General features: G+C 44.0%; 1 pseudogene; it reads right to left on the reverse strand.

Annotated features, from left to right (window-relative positions):
- Window positions 1-6,787: 6,787 nt before the first annotated feature.
- LOC149333105 (papilin-like) overlaps window positions 6,788-26,576 on the reverse strand; it is a 38,549-nt pseudogene continuing 18,760 nt past the window's right edge.

Genomic DNA, 26,576 nt, shown 5'->3' on the forward strand with positions numbered 1-26,576 from the left:
AGGAATACCGCTTGATTTAGTACAGACTTTCAAATATTCAGGAATAACCTTAGAGGAATCAATAAATTGGACTCCCCACATAGAAATGCTCTTCAAGCAATCAACCATTACTTGGGCCACAATAATTAAAGAAAGAAAGTATTTTAGCTTTGATACATTGTGCATGATTTCCTGCACTGTATTTCATTTTAACTCATGGGGCTGCACTTATGGAAATCACTGCACTCATTGCTGTCTTGAAAAGAGCGTTAAGAAGAATAGCGTTGGTACCATGCCATTCATCATCAGAACCATTATACAGAAACCTTCACATCATGCCTGTCCATTTAATTCGCGACTGCATGACTACACTTCAAGTGAAGAGCATATTAAACACAAATAAACCTTACAAATCTTCTATCATGGTACTACCTTCAAGTAACACCAGCTACGCCGATAATAATAACCTCAATTACCTATAACAAACAATGTGTACCGACATCTAACGGTATAATTTCTCAGCGCTGAAGTATTGAACGTCGTTCCATCCAGCATCGAAAACTTTACCAACATAGTAGTTGCCCTAAAAGAACACATATTATCAGAATAGTGCGCTTCACCCTACTAGTGAAATATTCATATGTGGCAGGAATGTTAAACTGTCTAAATATGCTGCACTTCGATAATGAATCCATTATAAGCTATTGTCTAAGTATCCAGATGCCTCCATTAACGTAAAAAATATGCATTTTAATGTGCGATAAAAAATGTATTCTTGTATATATGTGTATGTCACCAAATTCGGCGCAATTTTGAAAAAAAGGAACAAAACAGCGCCACGCGGACGGCTCTCGGCGGTGCGCGTCATAAAGCGGGGAAGAAGGAACCCATGGAGAACGACTAGCCTTGCGTGTGTGGCTGCCCCCTCCACCACCGCTCGCGACGTGGCGCGGGGGGGGGGGGGGGGGGGATTGCCGTCGAATGATCTAGACCACGGTGGAAGAATATACTAGGTGTCTGAACGATAGCGCCTTTCCAGCAAGCGAAGTTGACGACCGTCGGCTCGTGTTTTCTGGGAGCGCCGTGAGATGGCGCTAGCAGATTAGGGGGTCAGCGGGCGTGTAGGCGGTGTGTGTGCCGGCGAATGTATTTGGAGGAGAGGTAGTGATCGCTGTGCTTGTTTTTGTGTCATGTGTCTTTTTTTTGCCCATTATATTTTCCGTCATACATTCATGTGTATTGTGTGAAGGGTAAAAGCTGTTTCATTCATCCCTGTTGATGACAAGCGTAGCATAATTGTCTTTTCGGATGCTCCGCATCTTATGAAGTGTGTGCGCAACCGTCTGCATTCCAAAAAGGTTCTTAACTTTCCTGGTGGCCGTGTCCAATGGGCACACTATGATAAGCTTTTTGTTCAAGACCAAAAGCAGCCTGGACATTTGCGTGTTTGCCACAAGCTCACATATGCCCATATTAATCCGCCGAACACGGAGAAGATGAGCGTAAAACTCGCTACCCAGCTGTTCAGTCGAAGTGTGGCCAGCGGGCTGGAGTTTTACTCGCAAAGGAAAACAGTGGGAGTGGAGAATGTTAAAGGCACGGTAGAATTCACCTTGAAATTTAACGATATGTTTGACGCACTCAATCGCCACCATCCCAAAGAAGGCATCAGTGAAAGCAGCAAAGATCTCGGAGTTCTCGCCTCCTTCTTGTACTGGCTTAACAAGTGCGAGGGGGAAGTGGTGGCCGGAAGGATATCTCGCGATCATTTTCTGACAGAGCATACTGTAGCAGGCTTACGCGTGTCACAGTTTTGTCAGCTTTAGAGCTGACAAGATATTTGCTCAAACAGTGGGGCTTCAAGTAAGTACTGACTGGAAAATTTAATCAGGATGTATTAGAGCGTTTTTTTGGGACAATCCGCCAAGCAGGCGGTCAGAATGACCATCCCTCCTTAGCCACATTTCTTCAGCTATATAACATGCTTTCAGTGTATATCCTGATCAAACCACCCAAGCTTGGGAACTGCGAGGTAGAGCAAGCTCGCGAAACACATATGCTTAAGTTGGCTGATCTAAAGCTTGCGTTCCAAATGGACGGAAAACAAGAGACTCGTCTTCAGCAGCTAAAATGCAAACTGGATGGATTGGTTGCCGCTCAGGTTGAGTGTGATGAAGCGTTTGGTGAGGTATGTGCAGAGCCAGAGGCTGCTGACTGCCTCTGGGTTTATGTGCATTACTTATTACCTGGCTGGGTTTATGTGCAGAAAAATGTTGAAGGGCTCAACCTGCCCCGCATGCCGACAGAGCCTTGTTGAAGAAACTGAGGTCCATGCTCAGCCTGAAAGCACACTTGTGCAATGTAAGACAAGAGGTGGGCTCCTGCACCCAAATATCAGAATTTTTTCTTGGCTGCAGATCGATGAAAAAGAATTTCAGCAAAATGCCACACACATGAATGCGTATGAGGTAACAATTGAAGCTATGCAAGCAAAGCATACATTCTCGTTCCCATGTGAGGGGCATAAAGAAGATATGATGGCAAATTTGTTGCACTATTACATTGCTATGCGAATGACGCAGGCCTGCAAACAGACAAAAATTTGACTCGAAAGCGAAAATGCAACATCTTAGGAAGCTTTAAAAGCTTGTCTAGCATGCCAAACACCTTGAAAAGCACTGCAGTCCTGAATTTAGGTTTGGTTTGGTTTATTGGGGTTTAACGTCCCAAAGCAACTTAGGCTATTAGGGACGCCGTAGTGAAGGCTCCGGAAATTTGGACCACCTGGGGTTCTTTAACGTGCACTGACATCACTCAGCACACGGGCCTCTCGAATTTCGCTTTCATCGAAATTCGGCCTCCGATGTGATATTGTGTTGGCGACGTCTGCATGAATGTGAAAAATAAAATCCGTCTTGTTGTGTAGCCGGTTGTTTTATGAGACATTTCGAGAGCACGGACTTCAAACTTTACTTTTTGCGTGCCTGTACGCTTGTGCCGGCAAAACAGAGGTGGAGACAGTGCATTTCGGGAACACGCGGCAGCCCGTAGTTTGCGTGGGGCCACTATTTTCGCGCAGATATGGAATTGGAAAGCGAGCACCTACGTGAGCAATAATTCCCGACACAAAACCAAGCGGGAACCAGCGATCACCTTCCGTTATCAGGAGCTAGCGTATTTGACATGCGTGACTAGGATTTCTTGACATCTTAATAGCGCGTATTTGGAAATTTCTTTCTAAGACTTTTGCATTCCGCACAAGCCAAATTGCTTTGCGTTTGTACAAGCTGAGGACTAGTAAACACGCGGGCGATTCCACTGTGGCCGATATATTCGACGTTTACGAGTATCAAAGCGCGCTTAGGTATGAATAGCATTTCTAAGCTGAAATAATCATGAGTATATACCTAAGCTTGCTTCCAAAGGCTTGCCGGCCGTTTATTCTAGTGTACAGACTTATATCGGGCAATTAACTTGTCATTTTTACGACCGTGCGAATGTTTGTGAAGATCCGCGCGCCGCGTCTGGTGCTACGGTTGACCCCCCAACGATCCACGCCATCTGCCGAGAGAGGCGTAAACTACGATCAAAAAAGTCGCCGGCGCGGCAGCCGCGTTAAGACACCTAGTCTGTTTCTTCCACTGTGCTCTAGACTGTCGGAGTGGTTCCTACGCGATGTTGACGGAGAGGGCGTAGCCTTGCGTGCGCTAAGAGATGCCCTCCACCTCTTCACTCGCGCGTCGGCGGCGGCGCCACGACAGAAAGATCTAGAAGCTCCTCGAAGCTACTCCCGGCCTTTAACCAATGGGGACGCGCGCCTGGCGCCAGAAGGAGAAGGAGACTGCACAGTCGATACTGTGTGTATGTGCGTGCCGGCCTTGGTGCGAAGAACAGCCAGACATAAAGGAAGCCTTCATAAGAAGGGCGTTGACTGCTTTCAAGTAGTCCAAGCCGCCGATTAAGCTTCAATGAAGCATGCCCGCTCGACTCCCGGGACAACACTACTCGCCCAGCCGCGGTTCAACGAGGCAGCTCGCGCCAGTTTGCGGGACTGCATCATCGTCGTGAACTTCTGGTCGTCGGACTGTCGCTGTGCCCGGTAAACAAACTGTGTTCTCCGTGTTTGCCTCTCTCTTGTGTTAGTGCACTTTAAGTGCAATAATTCTTTTGTATTACAATCACTCTCGAATATAACTTTGCACGAGTTGCGTTTTGTTAATCACTTTATATCTGCTTTTACTAGTGATTGTTAAATCCTCTGTATCGTCTCACTGCTGCATAAAACTTTGTTTTGTTAGTGAACCTTTGTCTCCGACCCATTCTCTGGCTTGTGACCGCGAAAGCTGGGCACCAAGCGACCAAAAACCTCTTGTCACTTGGTAGCTTGTCTGCGCTGAGCTTGTCACGCTTAGTCGAGGGCATCTCTTTTTTGTCCGAGACTGCTACCCCCATACGCTCTAAGGGTGCCTGGGAACGCACGCCTACAGTGCGCGAAGTGGTGACAGTATATATGTATGTATTTATTGTGTGGTGCTTATGGATGGCGAATCACTTTTTATCAAATTTCTCAGAGGGATGCCCTGAAGTGGGATTCCGAAGCTTTTCTTCTCAACAGATTACACACTCCTTGTAGAATGTTGAAAGAAAGAGACCGTTCTACATAGTTATGCTGAGTACCCTATTAATTTGTTGGTGTAGACTACAGGAAGCATCCTCAGAAAGGAAAGAGAATGTCAGTCGAACAATGGGAAAATTACTCAAATACTGAAGACACAAATAGACAAGGGGAAAGTGTCCATACTGTATAATCACAGGGTATTTCAGAGCACCTGTGGCATCGGTCAGAAGGGTAACGTAAATGGGTTTTTCTACTAATTTAAAAGTAATGAAAGTGCGTAATGCTAAGAAGGTGGTCAAAAAGCCCGCAACTGGTTCAGAAACGTCCCGAATGGAACCGTTTGTTCTCTGGAATCATAGTGTTGTTTATAACATAACACTACCTTGGAGCAAATTGCGCATCGATCACGGCGGCAAATATCTAAACAAAAGGATGTGTGAGCATATTTACAACCGTAACTTTACTGCATGAGGGTGTTTAGGAATGCATTGCCGGCGTTGAGATCACCAGCAAGCTTGTAGAAATGACTTTACTTGCTGTGAAACCCTGCCTAGAAGCTGTTGCAGAATGATAAGATAAATAATCGAAGCAAACTCACCGGCACGTGTAGGTGGTTCATGCTTTAGCATGCAATCAATTACAACATCAAAAATAGAGGTATAATTTTCAGTTATGGAAAGAAGAGGTGGCGGTGGCGAAAACATTTATGTAATCATAGGGAGAAGTGCTGTGGGTTGTGACGTGAAGGGTCACGCCCTTACAACCCCTAGGTGGGATGCCTAGTCAGGCACGCCATTGGCGGTTGCCGCAGCCCGGGCGCGCTGCGTTAAGGCCCTTTGGGCCTAGAGGGTGCAGCAGCCGGACAGGGTCGCCTCGCAGTTGTCTCGGGTGGGGTTAGGAATAGGGGTTAGGGATGGGTCCTGCTCAATTCCGTCGAACTGAGGAGCGAGATGCTACACAGTTGCAGGGCACAGAATTTTGTTAGTGAGCAGGCGCAGGAGTACCCGCTCGTTGGCCTTCCCCAGCCCTTTGCACGGGGTGGGAGAGTTTTGCGCTGGGATTTGTAATAATCGCATATTTCCTTAAATGTGTAAACCGGATGGAAATCAGTGTTCTGCTCGGCTTCGGGTCCAGCAGAAAATGCCCAAAGTGAGAGCGCGCGGGCGGCGGCGTCGACTGCCTCGTTTCCGTGGAGGCCTTGGTTACCTGGAGAGGAGTGATTAAGGTTGTCTCGGGTTCATATCAGGTCATTCTCTCTAGTTGTTTGTGTGGTTGTTCTTTTAGTAATTATTATGATTCGCTAATGAATAAAATTTAGCTTGAAGCAAGCGCTTTCTGCGGTCGTAGTGTTTGAATTTTTTTGAGCGTTTTCTTAATATTATGGCGAATAAACTAGCCCAAAATTCCGCCTAATTAGAGCAGCAGCCATTTTAGCATGTCTCCATTTATTGATGGTGTTCGGCTTGGTGGCCCGTGCTCTCTGATTTCTTAGATGCGTACATCAAAAAATCTTGCAATGAATTACCTCATCATTTATCCATTTATCCGCGTCCATTTTCGCACCCTCTCTGCAGCCCAAGTGAAATCAAGGCTACTGCAGCTTTAATTTTGCATATGAAGAAGAGGCACTCGACATAAAATTCATGCTTAGAGGGTGCAGTCGTGAGTGAAAATCATGAGAAAACCTTTTTGCATCCATTACGGTGCAAAACGTTTAAGCAGTGTGCAAGAAGTTTCGAGACCTGCACCCTTCTTCATAAAAGAATTGGTAAGAAATCTATAGTGTGAACATTATCGCCGCTGCAGAAAGTGCTTAAAAATTTCCCTCTCTCTATCTGAAACACTGCTCCTCCGTTGCAACACTCCATAACAATATTCGCGTCTAGTAAAGAGGACCTGGCGTGTGAACATGTGACAGGAGTGTGCCTCGGTGCGAAGGTCGAAATTATCAACACACTTGTTACATCACTCAGGTCACGCAGGAAAATGTACACAGGTTTAGTAGGAGACAACTTTATTGCTTTATTTTCGTCAAAGGAACGCCACAGTCTGTAACGCAGATGCGAAGTCATCGCACAGAATATAAACTTCCGGTATTTCTTTCTGCTCATAATATTTTCTTCCTAACCTGGCGTGAAATGCAAGAGAAACTGTTTATTCGTTTTTAGCTGAATTCCTTGACGTATCTAGTGAACCGTAACATTGACCTATAAAAGCATTAAATAAAAACGAGCGTGCTTTTGTTTTCTGGACTTTCAGTTGCGGAAACTCTCAGATGCTACGAGATGAAACGAGATATTTGATAGCCGGCACTCCTTAACATTGCAGGTAGTTCATTCCAAGCTTCCTGTTTTTTCTGTCCTTTGCATTTAATCTGATCTCCCAGTGTTTTGTGCATTCATTGTCCGCAGAAAGACGGGGCTCCCATCAGGCGCGAGGGATGACGCCCAGGAACTTCTTGCACTTGTTGTCGCAATCGGCGAACGTGCGGAAGTTGTTCTCGTTGCCTCCGCATCCTCCGTAGACAAACTCTTCGCAAGATTTGGTGAGGGTGTTGAAGAACCAGCGCGGCATGTAAGCCTTGCATGGCCCCGAATCCCTCGGATAGGTGCACACCTGAGGCGGCTTGACTGTGGAAGAAGAAAATGGACGCACCCAGTGATTAGTCATATAAATTCTCCAGCTTAAAAAGAGAGCGCAAAACATTTCTAAACCGAAGTGATTACACTCCGGCTGTGAACACTTTGCTCTGAATGCATGCCTACAAACTTATAATCACAATTCTGATGAGACATGTCTTACCGAAATGAGGATAGCTTAAAAGTCAATTCTAGGCAATGCTGCGGTGATAGCATATTACCAAACGCTAGCACAATTATTCAATCGCAATGAATGTACGGCGCGCATAGTGCATCGGAAGGGTGCTGTGAGCTCCAGTGCACAGCGTCGGAGTCAGACGAATGTTCAACAATGGAAAGAGAAGGTACGCACAGGATAGGTTGGTTGGTTGGTTTATGGGGTTTAACTTTGCAAAGCAACTCAGGCTATGAGACACGCCGTAGTGAAGGGCTGCGAAAATTTTGACCACCAAGCACAGGATAGAGAAGGGGAACGTATTTACTACGGAAGGGATCTTTTTATTTCCTAAGCCAAAACTGTGACAATTGCAGAAATTAGTGGCTTGTTTAGTTGTATTACCTTAAAGACCACTTTGGGATATCACATGACACCTCCCTCTACCCACTTCTTTCAGATTTCTGCTTGCGCAAGAACGGTTCAATCAATATGGTCTAGTTGTCAGTATATATGGGTTCAGATTTGGTTCAAGGAATTTAACGTCCCAAAGCAACTCATGCTATGAAAGACACCGTAGTGTAGAGCTCCGGAAATTTAGACTACCGGAGGTTCTTTAACGTGCACTGACATTATCACACAGTACACGGGCTTCTGCATTTCGCCTCCATATAAATGCGCCCTCCACGGCCGGAATCGAACCCGCTTCTTACGGGCCAGCAGCCGAGCACCATAACCATTGGGCCACTGCTGCGGCTCAATATCTGGATTCATACGACTGAGGAAACGCTTGGTCGACTCCGGGAGGCAACTTAGCATACTTGACGTACTACGTGATCTGAAGATTGCACATCGCTGTATTTATTCGGTTCTAGCAAACCATTGATTGGAGCGCGCCTGTTAATATTTTCACTTAAAGTGAAAATGAATCTTTTCTTTTTTGAATTAGCAGATCTTTATTGCAATCACTCCGACGTTAGGATGAAGCAGACCAAGCTATGAGTTATGGTTTTTTCGGGCTTGACGTCCCATAGTGACTAGCTTCATCTGCCTTCCTGGAAAACGCCTGTTCGTATTCGAAATCAAAATCTAATCTGTTTTCACAATTTTTAATCAAGCAACCGCCTGCCTTGTACTCCATCCTCGTTACACCTATTGGCTTTGTCGGCTGCATCCGCTAATCAACCACATGATGTTTTGAGGAGAACGAAAACAACGTGAGGTTATCCGATTACCACTTGAATCTGTAGAAAAAAAAATGGTGTTGGCGTTGACAATGTTTTACAAAAGCGATCATTTTAATGAAACGAAGTGCGCATAACCGTCTCCCTAGGTCAGTGGAGGCTTGAATTGCGCTTTGAGGTAAGTGGGGTGGTGAGAGAGATAGATGTGGGCGGCAAACGTTAGCGCTGACAACGTTGTGGCAGACACGCGGCACTGCTGCATTAGGCCGCAGCGTTCATTGGGAGAGAAAACTCTCGCGATCAGCCATTAACTGGCCGCCGCGGTGGCTCAGTGGTTATAGTGCTCGGCTGCTGACACGAAAGATGCGATCCCGGCCGCGGTGGTCGAATTTCGATGGAGGCAAAATTCTAGAGGCCCGTGTACTGTGTGATGTCAGTGCACGTTGAAGAAACCCAGGTGGTCGAAATTTCAGGAGCCCTTCACTATGGCGTCCCTCATAGCCTGAGTCGCTTTGGGACGTTAAACCGCATAAACCAAACCAAACCAACCATTAACTGCCATCTGCCAGAGTAGTAGGGTGGTGGGGCTGTCTATCCAGTGTCCGGAACGCACTCAACGTTACAGACGCCAAGCCTCTTATAGTTGCCCGATACGCCATATCTCTCGCTCTCAAACCAGGTTGAGGAGTAGTTTAAGCGCAGCTAATTTTCTTCAACCCGGCATTCTAGTGAGCCCGGCGCGTCTTCAGAACTGACATTTCCATGTTTGCTCAAGTCCGCGTTGGCGGCTTGCAAACCGAACACTTCAATTGCTCGCGAGGCGTCTCGGTATCCTCGACTGCGGAAAGCTAGGTAGGGTGTATAATAATATTTATGCTCAACATGACGCTTAAGAATGACCAAGCCGTCATTTTGTGATGTCAATGACCACAGGTTTTTGCTGGCGTAGTTTCAGTTTCATTTTCGTACTCTATTCTCTCACACCCGTCAATTTTAAGCAATCTTTTGGAAAAAAATGGCTGCGCGTTATCATCGAGTAAATAGCGTACTTAAGAGCGGTTGTGAAAGCTAGATGACAAAAAAAAATCTTATTTGCATGCTTTTGTCAAGAAAAATGTGTTTCCTCGAACAAATGCACCACACAATTGCAAAAGAAAAGTAAATTACGAATGGTATTCCTTATTTCAAAGTTTCCTTACTCCAAAGCTATAGACGCCGAGCATGCTCTACGTGAACCAAACAAAAAAAAAATACAACTATGCTTCATGGCTTAGTGCGTGATACAGAAAAAGCTGCGTTAGCTTTGTTTAACATATTTAGGTTAACCCTTCTCTTCCTCTCGCACTTTATCTCTGTCTTCTCTTCCCTAAATGCGGATAGGGGGATTTCTCTCGGTCCACATCTAGCCATGTAGCCTTGCATCCTGCAGCTCAACCACCCTGACGTAACGCATTCCTCCACCCACGTCATAACCTTCTCCTTCCACGGTAGCCACTCTCTCGTTTCTTAGCGTGGCAATGACTGTCCGGTTGCACATTCCTCGGCTCTTGTCGGAACCTCACACGCCACAATCCTCCCCATCTCTTTCTCACCCTCTCTCATTCCTTGCTGTCACCAAAAAGTGGAGAGCCGGCTTTTCCGTCTCCACTCTTACACCTGTCCACAGTGGCAGATATTCGCCATACGCAACGGTTGGGTTGGCAGTTGCCAACTAGATTGGCAGCTGATAAATTCAATTCAATTTGGAAGAGGCAACTAAACTGTACTTAATTGGACTCTATTTCAATAATTACTCTAAATAAAATATTCCAATAATGCATTGGGATCTTACGACTGACATTTTAGTTGCCATGCTAGAATACCGGACTATGTGGCTGGACCAAACCTGCTACAGTTTTCCTTATAAAAACATCCCTCCTAAGGCGACAAGCCCCACATGTGATGCAGCCGTGGAAAAGAGACATTCAAGAGCAGAGTTGCAGAATACAATCGCAACGATGCAGCTTAGCAATACATCAAATCACTACGTTGTCTCTTCTCTTGAACTTTGACATTCAACAACCAAAAAACGCAGTGAGAAACATCTTTAACAAAAGCATACTTACACGGCCACAGCGGGAGATCAAACGCGCCGTTCATTTCCCAGTGCGCTTGGCTCACGAATACTGCATGAGAAAGTGAACAGTACTGATCAGCGCTTATTTCCTATCTTTCTCCCGCCGCCTTCGTCAAGCGTGCGCTATCTGTATAGGCGTAGTATTTTATTTTGACTGGAATCAAATATTCTTCCTCCTGAATGCCACAACTAGCCTTCAGAAAAAGCAAATTTCTTTGTCCTCGAATGAAAAAAACACGAATCAACAATAATTATTTACAAGCTTGTGCAAATTTCTCGCAGTGTTTAAAGGCTTTTGGATGCTAAAAAATAAAACAATCAGAATAGTGAAATTGTAACCCCTACAGATTGGGAATTCATTTTGAATTTCGAGAAAGCATATGACGAAATTAATTTCGATAAAATGTTTCAATTTTTACAGGTCGCAAAATCTCTTAGGAAGAAAATGGGAGAAGAGGTCGTATCAAGGTCACTGTTTTCTTTAATACTCCTTGCTGTGTTCTTGGGCTGGCAGAAAACAAGATCATTTTTGCAAGGCGAGGTGTGCTAAATTCGCCTGATATAAAAGAGTCAGTACTACCCCAGTCTTGGGAAAAGCTGGAACTTGGCAAAGTAGACAGTTGTGTATAAAGCACCTTAAAGGAGTATTATTGCGCCCTGCAGCTCATTTTTGATTTGTTTAATTCTTTGGGGAAAATAACCAACATAAAAAATGTCAATTCAGTAACATGAACTTCGGTGTACACTTGCAGAGAGTGTACAGCATTACCTCTGAAGGTTCATTCATGTGAGGTTCATATTTAGGGCTCTGGAAGAAAAATACATAGCGCACGCTACTAAGCCAGCGATGGGAAAATAACAGGGATGGGCGGACACACGATGAGCAGCAACAGAAGGATGATATTTTTGACAACTGATGTTATCCGCTGTTTTTCTTCACTTGAAGCTAATGTGAACTAGATGGCAGACAATTATACTTTGTACCAGAATTAGTTTTAAGCGCAAAATAACAGCCCAGAAACGAGCGACGTTGGAAGGATAGAACGCTCGGTCCACACCTCTTTGTCCTGGCTCCTGTCCTGTCAAATTGCGAGAGGGATCTGTCCTCTCATCGCCTTCCTTCCTGCGCTGTTCATCTGCGCTTAATCAACTTCCAGTAATGCACCAACTAGCCTACAAAAACGTCTTCGCAGGCATTTGACCCCATGAAGCAAAAGTGAAAAAGGTAAATAATAACTTCTTTAGTAGCAAGCAGGATACAAGCAAACGAAAATTTGGGATTCTGAAGTGCAGTAGCGATAACACTGGCATAATAAACATAGCTATGATGTGCTCTCCGGCTGCTCATGGTAAGAAAAGAGTTGTCCCTGGCAGTAATGTGAAGCCTTGTTCGGCAAAGGCTCAGGTGGGAAGCTTAGAGAACAAGATTTTAGATAGAGCTACCGCCATTCGCATAGAAAATTTCTCAAAAGCGCCTTCATAAATTAGACTTGCTGGGATGACGTCAAAACGAAGTGCACGTTCTCAGTGGCACGTGCATAAACATGAACGGTTTGCGCTTATACAGGGTGTTTCATCTAAGACTTTCTGCAATTTTTAAAAATAAGCTATTTGAATTAGATGCACGCTTTTTCTGGCATAGCATTGTCAGTGGTGTAGTACATCATAATGCAGCTAAGACGTGCTAACTAGCAGGCTGGTTAACCAATATTTAATAGTTAACTTTTAAACTATTACCGTTGGGCTGCTTAATTATTGAGAGGCATGTAGTCCACCGTAAGTAATACCCATATGAGTTTTTAGAATTTCGAAAACGCGGTTACCCTTGGCGCTGTGGCCCAACAAATTTCGCCTACATCGCGCCAAAATACATGCGGTTTGAGAAGGTTGCAGGCAAAGCAACCTCTCCAGTGAACCTAACTCGCCGAAATAGCCAAAATTTGTTGGGCCACAGCGCCGAGGATAATGGCGTTCCCGAAATTCTAAAAACGGATATCGACATTACTTACGGTGGGCTACATGCCTCTCAATAATTAAGGAGCCCAACGGTAATAGTTTAAAAGTTAGCTTTTAAATATTGGTTAACAAGCGTGCTAGTTAGCACGTCTTAGCTGCATTATGATGTACTACACCACTGACAATGCTATGCCAGAAAAAGCGCGCATCTAATTCAAAAAGCTTATTTTTAAAAATTGCAGAAAGTCTTAGGTGAAACACCCTGTATATACTCGGCGCGTTCTGATAACATAAGGCAGTTATCGCTTAAGACATGGAAAGAACATGGCGCGGATGTGTGGTTTCTTGAAAGCTGCTGAGAAGGAAAATTTTCTTTTCTACTAACGGAAGTGTAGCGTCGCCATTTTTCTTAAGAAATTTGGTCATATTGGCAATTTTTCAAATAGGATGAACAGACTCGAAAGTAGTATTTTATACTCTATTGCTGATTTAAATCAGAAGGGCAGCATAGAGGGTTTAAACAACATAACGGAGAATTGAGCCAAACAAAGTAGTCATGCAATGCGGAGACTACGCCACTGGACTAACGAGGAAAATAGGAAAAAACACCGTCAATTTCAGAGTCATCTTAGCCTTGAGCCGCATAATTTAGATACAAAGGGTCGGCAAAAGAGATGGCGGTATGAAAACAACAGACGGAACCTTGAAAACAAGGGCGTATTTCTATGTTTTCCGCATTTCGAATTTACGAGACAAGCTCAGCGGTTTCTCATCATGGCGGACCTATGCACAGGAAATACCGTATGACAATGAACGCTTCGCTTTATAATGAAACAACGACAACTCTCAAGAATAGGCATTGATTGCTCCGGTTCCTGAAAGGTTTCGCGCAGTCAGAAACTTTTAAGTCTTTAATGAATGCCCAAGCCGGCACAATGGGCATGTTCATAGCATGCAAAACATCCGCAACAAGCGATAAAACACCTACAAAAGCCATGCTGGGAACACAAATGGTGTGAGGAAAGTTAGGACGGAAGTAAGAGCACCGAGACAACATTCGCACCAGAACAAACGCGATGAAGTCGGACACCCACAAGAAAATAAAACGACCAAGGCCTGGAGCATCAAGTGTCGTATGGGGCACATAGAGCGCAAGGCATGAAACATAGCCTTGACGACAATGATTCACCAGATAATACGACTGGAATCTACGTAATTACGACCTCATGAAATTCTCGTTGCTGCTTATTTGTGAAAATTTTTGCCTTCAGTAATCTCCCTTAGGCATTGTCTCTCGATTATTTAAATGGCATTCACGGACATAACAGGATCGGTACAACCCGTCCGGTCTCATTGAGCCTGACTGGCTATCTAAGCAGCAGAATCTGGTGGCTATTAAGCACTTGAGTCGACTATACCGACCGACTCGCAGCAAGCAACTGTTCCGCAAGTGGAAGATAGTAGTTCCCCGCACTCACCCAAGCACGTGCTCTTGCACTCCTCCAGTGTGTCAAAGTTGTTTCCATTGGCCTCGCAGCCTCCGTAGATGAACTGCTCGCAAGTCTTGGTGACGTTGTTGTAGTAGTAACGAGGGAAGTAGCCTCTGCAAGGACCGGGGTACTTGGGCTCGCGGCAGGCGGGGTCGACGCGGGCTGAGACTGTCAATTCAGGAAGTGTTGAATCAGAGCAAAGCAGTCATTTTTAGCTGTACTGCATTCTACTGTAGAGCATTATGCATTATCAATGTATACCTGGCGAGTCAAGATGCAAATTATGAACAACAATCAGAGTGTTTTGCTGGACAGAACAATACTCTGATACACATGCCCGCGAGTGGGGAGAGTAAAATGCTATAAATTACAGCACAGAGCACAGGAAACTTCAGTAGGGCCTTCATGTAACTGGCTATGTCGCAAGGCATTCGCGGTTTCTGTATGCCATGTGTGGTTTCTGACCAAAAGTGCAACTGCACATGCATGAAGGCCCCGCATTTGCGATTGATATGAAGAAGAAGCAGCGGTGCTGTCGTCATAATCATCTTTCAGCTGCGTTGTTCGCAGATAGAGCGTTATCGCCTTAATCCGTCCCTTTCCTTCATCCTCTCGCACTCTGTCTCACCCTCTTCTTCCCAAACGTGAAGAGCGCTATTTCTCTTTGTCCACATTTAGTTATACAGGACTGCATGCTGCCGCGCAACCACCCTCAGGCTGCGCATTCCTCCACCCACGTCATAAACTTCCCCGGTAGGCACCCTCTCGTTCCTTCGCCTGGCAACTACCGGTTGCATATTCCTTGGCCCTCGCCAGAGCCTCCCACGCCACAATCCAACCCGTTGCCTCCAACCCTCTCCCGAAAAGTGCAGAGTCGATTTTTCCTCTACCCTCTCTTTCACCTGCCCACCGTGGCAGGTGACCGCCATATGGAACGGTTGGGTTGTCAGTTGCCAACTAGATCGGCAGCTGAAAACTGCAATTGAAATTGGAAGCGGCAACTGAACTGAATTCAATTTGATTCGATTTCAGTAATTGCGCTAAAGAAATTATTCCAATAAGGAGTTAGGGTTTCACGTTTTACATTTTAGGCGTCATTGTAGAATGTAGCGCAATCCGGCTGAACCAAACCTGCTACAGTCTTCTTTTTAAAAATATTGCCGCCTAAGGCTACAAGTTCCCGAGGCCAAGCCCACGTGGAAAGCAGACATTCAAGAGCAATCGTAACTATGCAGCTTAGCAATCCTTCAAATCACTACGTTGTCTCTATTCTTGCACTGCGTCGTTCAACAACCCCAAAAACCACTGAAAGAAACACCTTTAACAAAAACATACTTACCCGGCCAGGGGAGCTCATCACGCCTGCCGTCGACGTTCCAGTGCGCTTGGCTCACGGATGCTGCATAAGAAAATCAACCATGCTGCTCAGCAGTTATTTCCTATTTTTCCCCCGCCGCCTTCTTCGAGCCTGCGCTATATTTGGAGGCACCGTATTTCATTCTGATTCAAATCAAATGTACTTCGTCCTGAATACCAAAACTAGCCCCAGGAAAAGAAAATTTCTTAGTTCTCGATTGAAAAAACACGAATGAGCGATAATTTTTTATAAGAATTGTGAAGACGAAGACGACCGTTCTGCTTAGCGGCGGCGCTGCCATCGCTGCGCGTGCTGTGTTCTCGCCTTCGCCGACCACGGACTTTTGCCGCCCTGCTCCCGAGGTCCCAGTGCCTTAAACAAACCCCCATCCTACATTTGGCGGAGTCGCCGAGTAACGATATCGGCTTTGGAGCTCCGTAGCCGCACTCTTCCGACACCTGCGATGCCTGTAGACACCCAACACCAAGCCGTGCAAGCAGGCCCACCGACTGAAATGTAGGATGGGGGTTTGTTAAAGGCACTGGGACCTCAGGAGCAGGGCGGCAACAGTCCGTGGTCGGCGAAGGCGAGAACATAGCACGCGCAGCGATGGCAGCGCCGCCGCTAAGCAGAACGGTCGTCTTCGTCTTCACAGCTTGCTCAAAGTTTCATGCGAAGTTTATAGGCTTCTCGGTACTAAAAATAGAGCAGTAAGAATAGTGAAATTGTAACCCTAGTTGTTGGGAATACACATTGAATTTTGAAAAAGCACATGAGGAAAGGAATTTCAATAAAATGTTTTGATTTTTACAGATCGAAAAATCTCTTTGGAAGAAAATGGGAGAAGAGGTGCTTTCAAGCTCCCTGTTTTCTGAAATACTCCTTGCTGTGTTCGCCGGCTGGCATAAAACAAGACCTTGTTTGCAAGGTGAACAACGATAAATTGACCTGATATAGCGAAGTCAGTGCTAGCCCAATCTGGGGATAAGCTGAAATTTTGAAAGGTACACAGTTGTGTATAAAGTGCCTTCAGCATTATCCTGCGCTGCGGCTCGTTTTTAATACATTAAATTCTTTGGGGAAAATAACCAACGGGAAGAATGTCATTAAATAGTAACGTTACCTTCCGTTTACACTTTCGAAGAGTTTACAGCATTATCGTAGAAGTTTCATTCATGTGAGGCTGATATACAAGACTCTTGAACTAAAATACTTAGTACCCGCTATTGAGCACGCGATGGGGAAATGAGAGCGCAGGGTGGACAGACGATGAGCAGCAACAGAGAGCTCATATTTCTGAAGGAAGTTTTCCGCTTCTTTCATTTCTGTTCAAGCAAATATGAATTAGCTGGCAACAACAATTATCCTTTCAACCTGACTTGGCTTTAAGCGCAAAATGACAGCACAGAAAGGTGGGAAGTGTGCAGTACAGAGCGCTGGGTCGTGCGAACTTCGTTTCTTTCTGTGCTGGTATTTTACGCTTAAAACCAATTCAGGTTCAAAGAATCGGCTCCTGTCCTGTCAAGTTGCGAGAGGGCGGTGTCATATCATCTCCCTGACTGTGCTGTTTATCTGCGCTTAAGTCTGCTTCTAGTAATGCACCAACTAGCCTACAAAAACGTCCCCGCAGGCATTCTACTCCGCGAACCTTAAGTGAAAAAGGTTAAACAATAACCTCTCCATTAGCAAGCAGGATACAGGCGAAGGAATGTTTGGGTTTCTGAAGAGCAGTCATGATAATATTGACATATTAAAACACAGCTATGATGGGCTCTCCGACTGTCCATGGTGAATAGGGAATGGTCACTAGTGGTATGGTGAAGCCGTGGCCGGCAGAGGCTGAGGTGGGAAGCTGAGAGAACCGTTTTTTTAGATAGCGCAACCACTATTCGCATTGAAGGTTTCTCAAAAGTGCCTTTATAGATTAGACTTGCTGTGTCGGCGCCTTAATCAAGTGGCCCTTTCCAACGACACCTGCATAAACCTAGACCGTTTGCGTTAATAAAATCTCGTCGCGTTCAGGTAAGATGAGGCAGGACGTGAGCGCCGGAGTTGGCGCTTTAGACATGGAAAGAAAATGGAGTGGATGTGTAGTTTCTTGAAGGCTGGTAAATAGGCGTTTTCTTTTGCACTATCAGATGTGTATAGTGTTGCCATTTTTGTCAAGAATTTCGGTCATGTTGGAAATTTTTCAGCTAGGAAGAACAGACTCGAAGGTAGCGTTTTATACGCTATTGCTGATTGAAATCAGGACAGCATGGTGGATTTAAACAATGCAGCTGTGCATTGAGTCAAACAAAGTAGTGATGCAATGCGGTGACTAAGCCACCGGACTCATGAGGAAAATAGAAAGGAAACACCATCAATTCTGAGCCATCTTAGCCTTGAGCTGCATAATGTGGTAACAAAGGTCGTAAAAAAGAGAGGACAGTATGAAAGCAATAGACGGCGCCCTTGAAAGCAAGGGCGTATTTCTATGTTTTGCGCATATCGCAGTTACCTGCCCACTGGTTTCTCATGCCTTATCTAGGCACAGGAAACACCTAATGACAATGAACGCTTCGCTTTATAATGAGACAACGACAACGCTCAATAATAGCCATTGATTGCTTAAGTTACTGAAAGGCTTCTTGCAGTCAGCAAGCTTTTTAACGTTTAAAGAGTGCATAAGCCGGCACAATAGGCAAGGTCTTAGCATGCAAGAGATCTGCAGCATCTGATAAAAGCATCGACACTATTAGAAATATTTGGCATGAGAACTTTCCAGAGGAAAGGGAAGAAAGAACAAGCTTGCATCAGCAATAAAAGCAAGCATGGCGAACACTTACAAAAGCCATACTGGTAACATAAATGATGTGAAGAAAGTTAGGACGGAAGTACGAGCACCGAGACAACATTCGCACCAGTACAAGCGCGCTGAAGTAGTACACCCACAAGAAAATAAAACGACCAAGGCATGCAGCATCAAGCGTTGTATCGGACATTTTGATCGCATGGCGTGGAACATAGCCTTGACACCAAAGATTCACCAGATAATATGACTGGTATCAATGTAATAACTACCTGTAGAAATTCTCGTTATTCCTCATTCGTGAAAATATTTGCATTCGGTAAGCTTGCTTAGGCATTAGCTCGCAATCATTTAAATGGCATTCACGAACTCAACAGGCTCGGTACAACCAGTCCGGCCTCATTGAGCCTTAGTGGCTATCTAAACAGCAGAATCTTGTGGCTATTAAGCGCTTGCGTCGAATATACGGACCGACTCGCAGCAAGCCACGGTTCCGCATGTGGATGATCGTAGTTCCCCGCACTCACCCAAACACCTGCTCTTGCACACCTCGAGCGTCTCAAAGTTGTTTCCATTGTGCTCGCAGCCTCCGTAGATGAACTGCTCGCAAGTCTTGGTGACGTTGTTGTAGTAGTAACGAGGGAAGTAGCCTTGGCAAGGACCGGGGTACTTGGGCTCGCGGCAGGCGACGTCGACGCGAGCTGCGATTGTCAATTCAGGAAGCGTTTACTCTAAGGTACCGGCAATGCAGTCATAGTTTATTGTGCCGTATTCGCCAGTAGAGCATTACGCATCATCAGTAATTTACTAGAGAAGCATGTTGCAAATTAGGGACAACACGCGTCCACAGCAATATTCTGATTGACGGTAACTTGAGTGCCAAGAATAAAATGCAATATATAAGAGCACAGAGTTCTGGAAACTTCCATGCAACCTGCCCTGTCACAAGCCATTCGCGGGCTGTAGTATGCCATATATGGTGTTTGATCAAAAGTGCAACTGCACAGCAATGAAGGCCCCGCATTTGCAAGCGACATGCAGAAGAAGCAACGGTGCTGTTCTTCATATTTCTCTTTCTGCGCTGTTGCTCGCAGATGCAGCGTCCTTGCATCGACTTCATTCTATCTCCCTTTTCTATTTATTCTATCTCCCTTTTCTATTTAGCAAGAAACCTTTGCATAAATCTACTCTTTAACCGAGTCGCTTAGTTAAGTTTCGAAATGGGTGAGTTTGATAGCAGGAAGTGGAGATTAAATGACAACGCCATTCACGATTCCTCGATGCATGTTATATATTGCGTCGAGCTTTGGTGTAAAGCAAATGTGGCGGTCGTGTCGAGCCTGCGACGTGTTCGTACGCGCACCTTCTTTCTTCTTCTTAATCCAATTATATCGGTAAAGATATTTACCTGAACCTAGCGAGCTTCATCGACCCTTCTTTACCATGCTTGCCTTTTTGGGACTATTTTTTGTTACTGACAGGAATTCTCCACTAACAGAAGGCCTGCTACTCGTAAATCGTGTTTATAGACATGTTTTACACAGATAATTACAGTTATTCTGGTCACGGTTGGAGCTTGATCTTTTTTCAGAATGTTTTCCTGATCTGTCGATATATTCCATTATAGATACCGACGCTAGGAACCAAGAATTGCGCCTAGCAAGTGTCACTCAGCTTTTTAATACTCGATTTATGTCCCAATCAAACGGAGGATAATTTTCCGGCAAATTATCCCACATCTTCGCGGTAATGTTTAGGTAGTAGCGAGGGACGCAGACCGGGACACTAAATTAATGCGAATGACACTGTTGGCTTTCAAAATATCAAAGTTTGCAGATGAGACGTGGGAAAGTGCAAATTCACAATTACGAAGGCCATTGGAGTCACTATCTAGGTAGATGGAATCCTCTCGGTGCCGAAATGCATCCATTGAGCGTTCTCGGAGGCATAGCATACATTTCTTTTCCATTATAAACTAGCAAGTAGTGCTTTTTCTTTCTCCGAAAGCTTTCGATACAGGTAATCTCAGATAAAAAAGAGTTATAACGTAAAATACTATGGCCAAACACGATGCAATGATGAATACTTTATCTTGCATAGTCAACCGGTGTAAATTGAGATGAGCAATCATGTGGCTTATTCATAACCGCCTCTTTTTCTATTCTACATTTATTTCTGACTAAATAAAACAATCACCTCATGTCAGCACGGCTGTATTTGATTGTGAACTTTTTTCGTGTCACTTCTTTGTACGCTATTTTTTGAATGTGCATCGCTGGATAACACATGCCCTCACTTACAAATTATATTTTTGGAAATATTGGCGCTGCTTTTCAATGGAAATTTTCGGAGATACGGTGTTGCATGGTTTTTCAAATATAGTTTGATCATTCATCTGTACATTTTCTTGCACATACGACCAGTAGGAACCAAAATAAGTGGTAATGTCCGTCGGTGAACTCACTGAGGCTGCCAAGCGGTTGCACCTGCCGCACTGCCTAAAACAACCTTTTTTTTATGCCACCCGCCAACCTCCCCTTCTTTTCCTCTCACTAAAATTTCTTTCTCTCTCTTACAACCTTGTTAGTCACATCCAAGCATCGTCGCACTCCAAAGCATTTAGCTGCAATCTCTTTTGCACTGGAAACATTTATTGCACTTGATTTTACTTCCCTTCAAACCACTTTAAGCGATGGCCTCTTTTATTTAACGTACCGCAAGAGGCGGCGCAAGTTGAAGTAGCAATATTGACTCACCGGACACATCGTATTCTTCTTCGTCATCGAAAAAAGCCGCCACAGGTGGTACCTGCATGTGTTTTTGCAATTAATTCACGAATGTTAATGCCTTTGCAGGTCATTAGGCGCTTGTTTCTGGAGGTAATTGCGGAAATTTATCCTTTACAAAGCACTTCAGAGCTATGTCCATTCCATCACACTCTCTTATTGCATGCCAACTATTGTCAGTAACCGCACAGAAGATAATTAAGGATGAGCACAGAAAATAACAATGTTGAAGAGAATGACCACTTTTTAGTGTTTGTGTGCTTTAATAGTCTATATTTATTTCTGTTATTGTCATGAATATCGACTGTAGTGGCAAATGAAGTGCGGACAAAGACTGCGTTAGCAAAGGAAATTTCATGGTGCGCGGTATAAAACTATTTAACTTTCCACACTAGTTAAGGAAAATATAGGTAGCAATAAGTAAATGCAAACTTTCGCACTTTTCGAATTTAATTTCACTAAAAGTGAAGCATAGAATGCGCTCATATAAAGCGTGGTATAAAGACTCTTTCTCGAGCTAAGCTTTAAAGAACTGCTCCATAATACTTATCTATTTGGGTCACAAAACTTCCAGTGAATTATAAGTCATTAAAGGATTGTAATGCCTTCATTCTTTTATAACGAATGGGAAAAGTTAACAGATGAACAACTCAGTGCTGAATGGACATTCGTTCATAGTTACAGCATCCTTATGGCGTGAAAAGAGATGTTGAACGAACTATTTTCACTGTGTGAAGTCCGAAAAGACAACAGAAAAGCTAAAACACGCTTACTGAAGAAGAATACATGTGCGTGACGTCAACAAGAACAAAGTTTGACGAAGAGGAATATGAAACGGGGGTTTTTCTCCAGTGCACGGCCTAGCCGAAAAGACGTGGCAGTTTCGACCGTGGTGATGAGGGCACAAAAGAATGATGCAATACCCGCGATGGCCCTTCTTTAGTGGGCAAGCGACAACGTGGTGGTGTGATCAATCACTGTTGACTGCTCGGGATCTGAAGCGCTGTATTGGACGTAATAGACAGTCATCGATCGGGTGCTCCCGAATACCTAAGAGGCTAGGCTACCTTGGTGTGTGTGAATTCAGAGAACCTTACACGTGTATGCCTCGTCCGTTACGCGAATTGAGTTATAACGTGTTATGGGAGAGCTTTGAGGTAGAATTTTGTTCTTTACATTCTTCTTTCCTCTGCGTATGAAATTTCCTGCCCGATGTCTCTCGTTTTCTCACTGTTATCACGTGCAGTGCAGATCTATTTGATGGATCCAGAAGGGCAACATACAAACACTGTGTACTGATCTGTACACAAATTTTAGTGGCGTCAGATTGGCGAGGTGTTCTGAAAGAAGGAAATTGCGCGTGTTGAGATTTTTTACATGCCGATTACATTGCCATGTATTTGTTAAAATTAACGCATTTACTTTTCTCATCACTTCTTCAAGTTTCTAAATGCGTTTTTTGCGAAATGAAAGGAAATCTCTTTGCCATAGTCTATCAATAACAGTTTGAATGAGTGGTTGGGTAAGTGCGTCTTCTCCTTTGGCGGTTCCTGAAGGCTTCTAAGGAAAAAGAGCGATCTTGAACGATTTGATATCATTACGTGTTTTTATTTTTTTCACCATCTTAAATTTTTTCTAATCAATAAGAAAAGTTATTTAAGATTGGGAGCCAGGTTATGAATAAAAGGAATTTCTCTTATAATTAGTTCCATTTGTCATTTCTGACACCAAATTGCCATGCCGTGAAATGTATTGCTTACAGTTGCGCAGACATGATAGAGTTTATTTGTTGGTAAAGAGAGTAATCAGAGGCGTAAATATTAATTTAAATCACCTGTCGGAGAAAGTCTTAAGGTAGTGAAAAGCTTAAAAGTGAATCAAGAACACACCCCTGAGGAATACCTATTGCAGGAAACGGAGATGAAACCACAAGCAATAGGAACAGTAAATATTCTTTGTATTATACTGCTGGCAAGCTTTAATGAAGTTTTCGCAGTGCGAAACTGAAAGAACATGGTAATTTTTTGAGTTCAGAAGCTTGCTAATTGTAAGGAGAACCTAGCTATCTAACTGAAACAAGCAGTTAAATGAAACACATGTCCACTGAGAAAACTAGTATCATAAAAAATGTTCATTCCATTTATTGCCGAAACCATTAAACCATCGTAGCAATCATTAAAGACACATTAATCCCCTCAGCTAATGCACTTGATAACTAAGTGAAAGACGTTGGTTGTTTTGAAATATGGTTCGCGTGCTCTGCTATGAAAGGTGTCAAATGTCGCAACACGAATTCGTAACATCAACGCTGTTTTTGTGGGCGCCTTTGCCATTTTCTGCTGCCAATTGCGAATTTTAACAGCCGATAGCTTACACAGCTCATCGCAAAGCCAGTAATATGTTTTGTATGTGGCTCATTAGTCATAGTTCAAGAGCTATGAAGGTTCAGGAAAGGGAAACTGCGTTTTTACCGCCATTAACTTGCAAGACTTGTGAGGTTCATTTGCATCTTGTTGATAACGTTGATGCATCTTGTTGATGCTGACAGCCAGCAAAAGGAACAAGATGTAAAACAATGACCACACTGATGTTTCCAGCTTACTCACATCATACCAAGCGCGGTTTTGTTTTGGGTCGTGTCTTGCCGGCCAACCTACCTCCGTGCGGAAAGACTCTTCTTTGTAGAGCTCAGCACGAATGTCTGCGAGAAACACATTAAAACATTTTATTTTGTGTCAATTCGTAGAGAGGTAAAAAATCTTTCTAACAATGGAAATTGAACTCCATTGGATTGTAGGGATCTTATTCTTATGTGCTCTTAATGATTTCATCAGGCCATAGCGAACAATAATGTATTGTTCAATCCTCTGAGCACAGCTTTCGTTACTAATACCGCCTCAATTTTTGTTCGGAAGTATGTTCCTTTCAAGCCGGATTTCTTCGTTCTGTTTGTTATTTTTAAAAACTAAAAGTGGGCCAGATCGTACATATTTCCATATCCGTGATTGAGGACATTCAGGAACATAGTAAAGAATAGTTTCAGTTCCAAAAGATAGTAGTTTTCACACTCACAGGCACACCTCCTCTGGCACTCTTGGAGCGTTTCGAAGTTGTTTCCGTTGGCATGGCAACCTCCGTAGATGAACTGCTCACAGGTCTTCGTGGTTACGTTGAAGTAGTAGCGAGGGAAGTAGCCGGCGCAAGGACCAGGGTACTTGGGATCCAGACAGGCGACGTCAATGCGTGCTGCGACAGCCAAATGAGCAAGTGATGATTACAAAGGATTGATTTGCACGTTCGATTCATTTTAGAAAGCGACCTGTTGTACAGCATGTGACCGCAGAGTGTTCAATCCGGCAGTGATTCTCTTTTGAGCGAATGTGCAAATTATGAACGTTGCATCTCCCAGATAGTACTGCGATTGTACTTCACGACTACCTGCAGACGCTTCGCTGACTGCCAGGCTCGATGACGGTGCGAAAGTCCGAACGGCTCAGGAGTGAAGGCTCAGTGTTCAAAAGCGGGGTGCACGTCAAGCGCTGGAGTTCTCATATGAGTATTTTCCCAGCTCATAAATGCACAGACCTAGCGCTCTCGTGTATCTGGCAAACCTTGCTCTCTTTGGATCCTAGCGATCAATGCAGAGTTATTACTCATACGGGCTATTTCACAGAAGCCGAGAGTAATGCTTCAGGATAGGCTATTAAGAGAAAAGGACGGCTTGAGATCAAATGACAAGGGGTGACACAATACTTTCAGGTACATCATGTCTAACCCAGTCCCTTGATGTAACACCAATGTAGTGCTCATGTGGTTCTTGAGTTTATAGTATCTGTCCTTTCCTTCCACCAATACAAAGAATTTTGACCGAAATAAAGCAATAAATTAAGTTAAGCGTTCTCCGGTGCGCCTTCTATCAAGTGTCCTTTTATGTTTTCTATCCACTATACCTGACCGTCAGTTTTGCAAGGCATGTTTGTGAGCCTTTTTATGCTGAGTTATTGCAATTTTCTCACTATAAGAATTATTGCCCAATACATATTCTTCACAATAAAATACCTTGATCTTTTGCATGGGCGTCATCTGTGTGTTATCTCAAGAAATGCGACCCCGGAGCAAGATATGACAATCAATTTACACAACATTGTTATAAAGTACTTAATTGATTCTAAAAATCTCTCTTTCCGGGATCTATTCTGCATCTGTAAGGAAGGTGTTGTGTGTCTTATTTTACAAGTGCGTTGAAATAGACAATATAGAAACAGTATCTCTTGAATAACACTAATACTGGTGTCAACGGAACTCCAGGGCTGGCCGATATCTATGTCGCCATCTGGTTGTAAATTTTCGCACATATTTTTTATTTTGACTGTGCAAACTTCTTTTCCGAATTTTTCTGAGGTCTTTTAACTAAATTTCAAACTCGTTGATGCTAAATCAATGCTGAGCTAATATTTCAGCAAAATCTAATAAAGGTTCAATCTCTAGGAGAGAGAATCGTTTCTGAAATTTACTGGTCGAATCCTAGACGCATTCTGCGGCTACCACAATGACAAAGTATAGTTGAGTCTAATTGAAGTAGACTCCCCTCATCACTACAACAGGAACGCTCTGAAGCGAAGCGATACTAATTCCAGCCGTGAGTCATCCTATTAAAATCACTGGAGCTTGGGCTCTTTAAGATCGCCATAATATTGTTCGTTTTACATTTTTTACGAGTTCTGATGAGCGCTTTATGAAAGCTACCTCTGGAGGTCACGTAATTCAACATATCAAAGTCGACTCACCTTCGACATCAGGACGCGCAGTCGGCCACACGCGCAGGCGAGGGAAGGCAGTCACCGATTTCGGACGCTGCATATGTAATTAGAGTTGTTATGCGAGCTGTCAGCATCATTGCAGTTCTTGAAATCAGAGGGGAGGGAAAGCTGTTGATACATGCCGTATACTTTTTAAGCGCTTCAAAGCTCTGTGAAGAGTGATGCAAGTATTCTTTCATTTCACCGCAGTAAAACCCTGTAAAGGCGCAGTACTCATACAGCTTGATCGCAGATATGTCGCAAAATCGACGGGAGGTTCAATGCTCATTTGTACTTCACCCTGTGCTGACATTATTAGCAGGTGAGATGGTAAAGTAATGTAATTAGTCTTTTGAGGCAAATGCGAGTTGTTTCAAGGCATCTCTGAACTGGTGTCCGCTCACGTTTCTCTTATCTCTCATGTGTGCATCACCGATGGTGTCACGTGGGTCACACTGTGCCCTGCTTTAATCCGCTTGTACCACATATGATTTTTATCGTAACCATTTGTAACAGCTACCAACTCGTATGCAGCCTTATAAAATCCTATCCAGGACACAATGTGGCACATAGAACTTCTGTGAAACACGTATGAATTCGTCAGAGGCATGCTTTTCACACATACTATTCCCCAGTATCACATTTGATTTCATGCAAGATGGACATCAGTTTTAATAAGTTTGGAATAAAGGTAGTGCTTTCTGTGT

Source organism: Amblyomma mixtum, chromosome 8, assembly GCF_055824585.1.
Source record: "Amblyomma mixtum isolate Tamu chromosome 8, ASM5582458v1, whole genome shotgun sequence".
Taxonomy (NCBI): Eukaryota; Metazoa; Arthropoda; class Arachnida; order Ixodida; family Ixodidae; genus Amblyomma; species Amblyomma mixtum.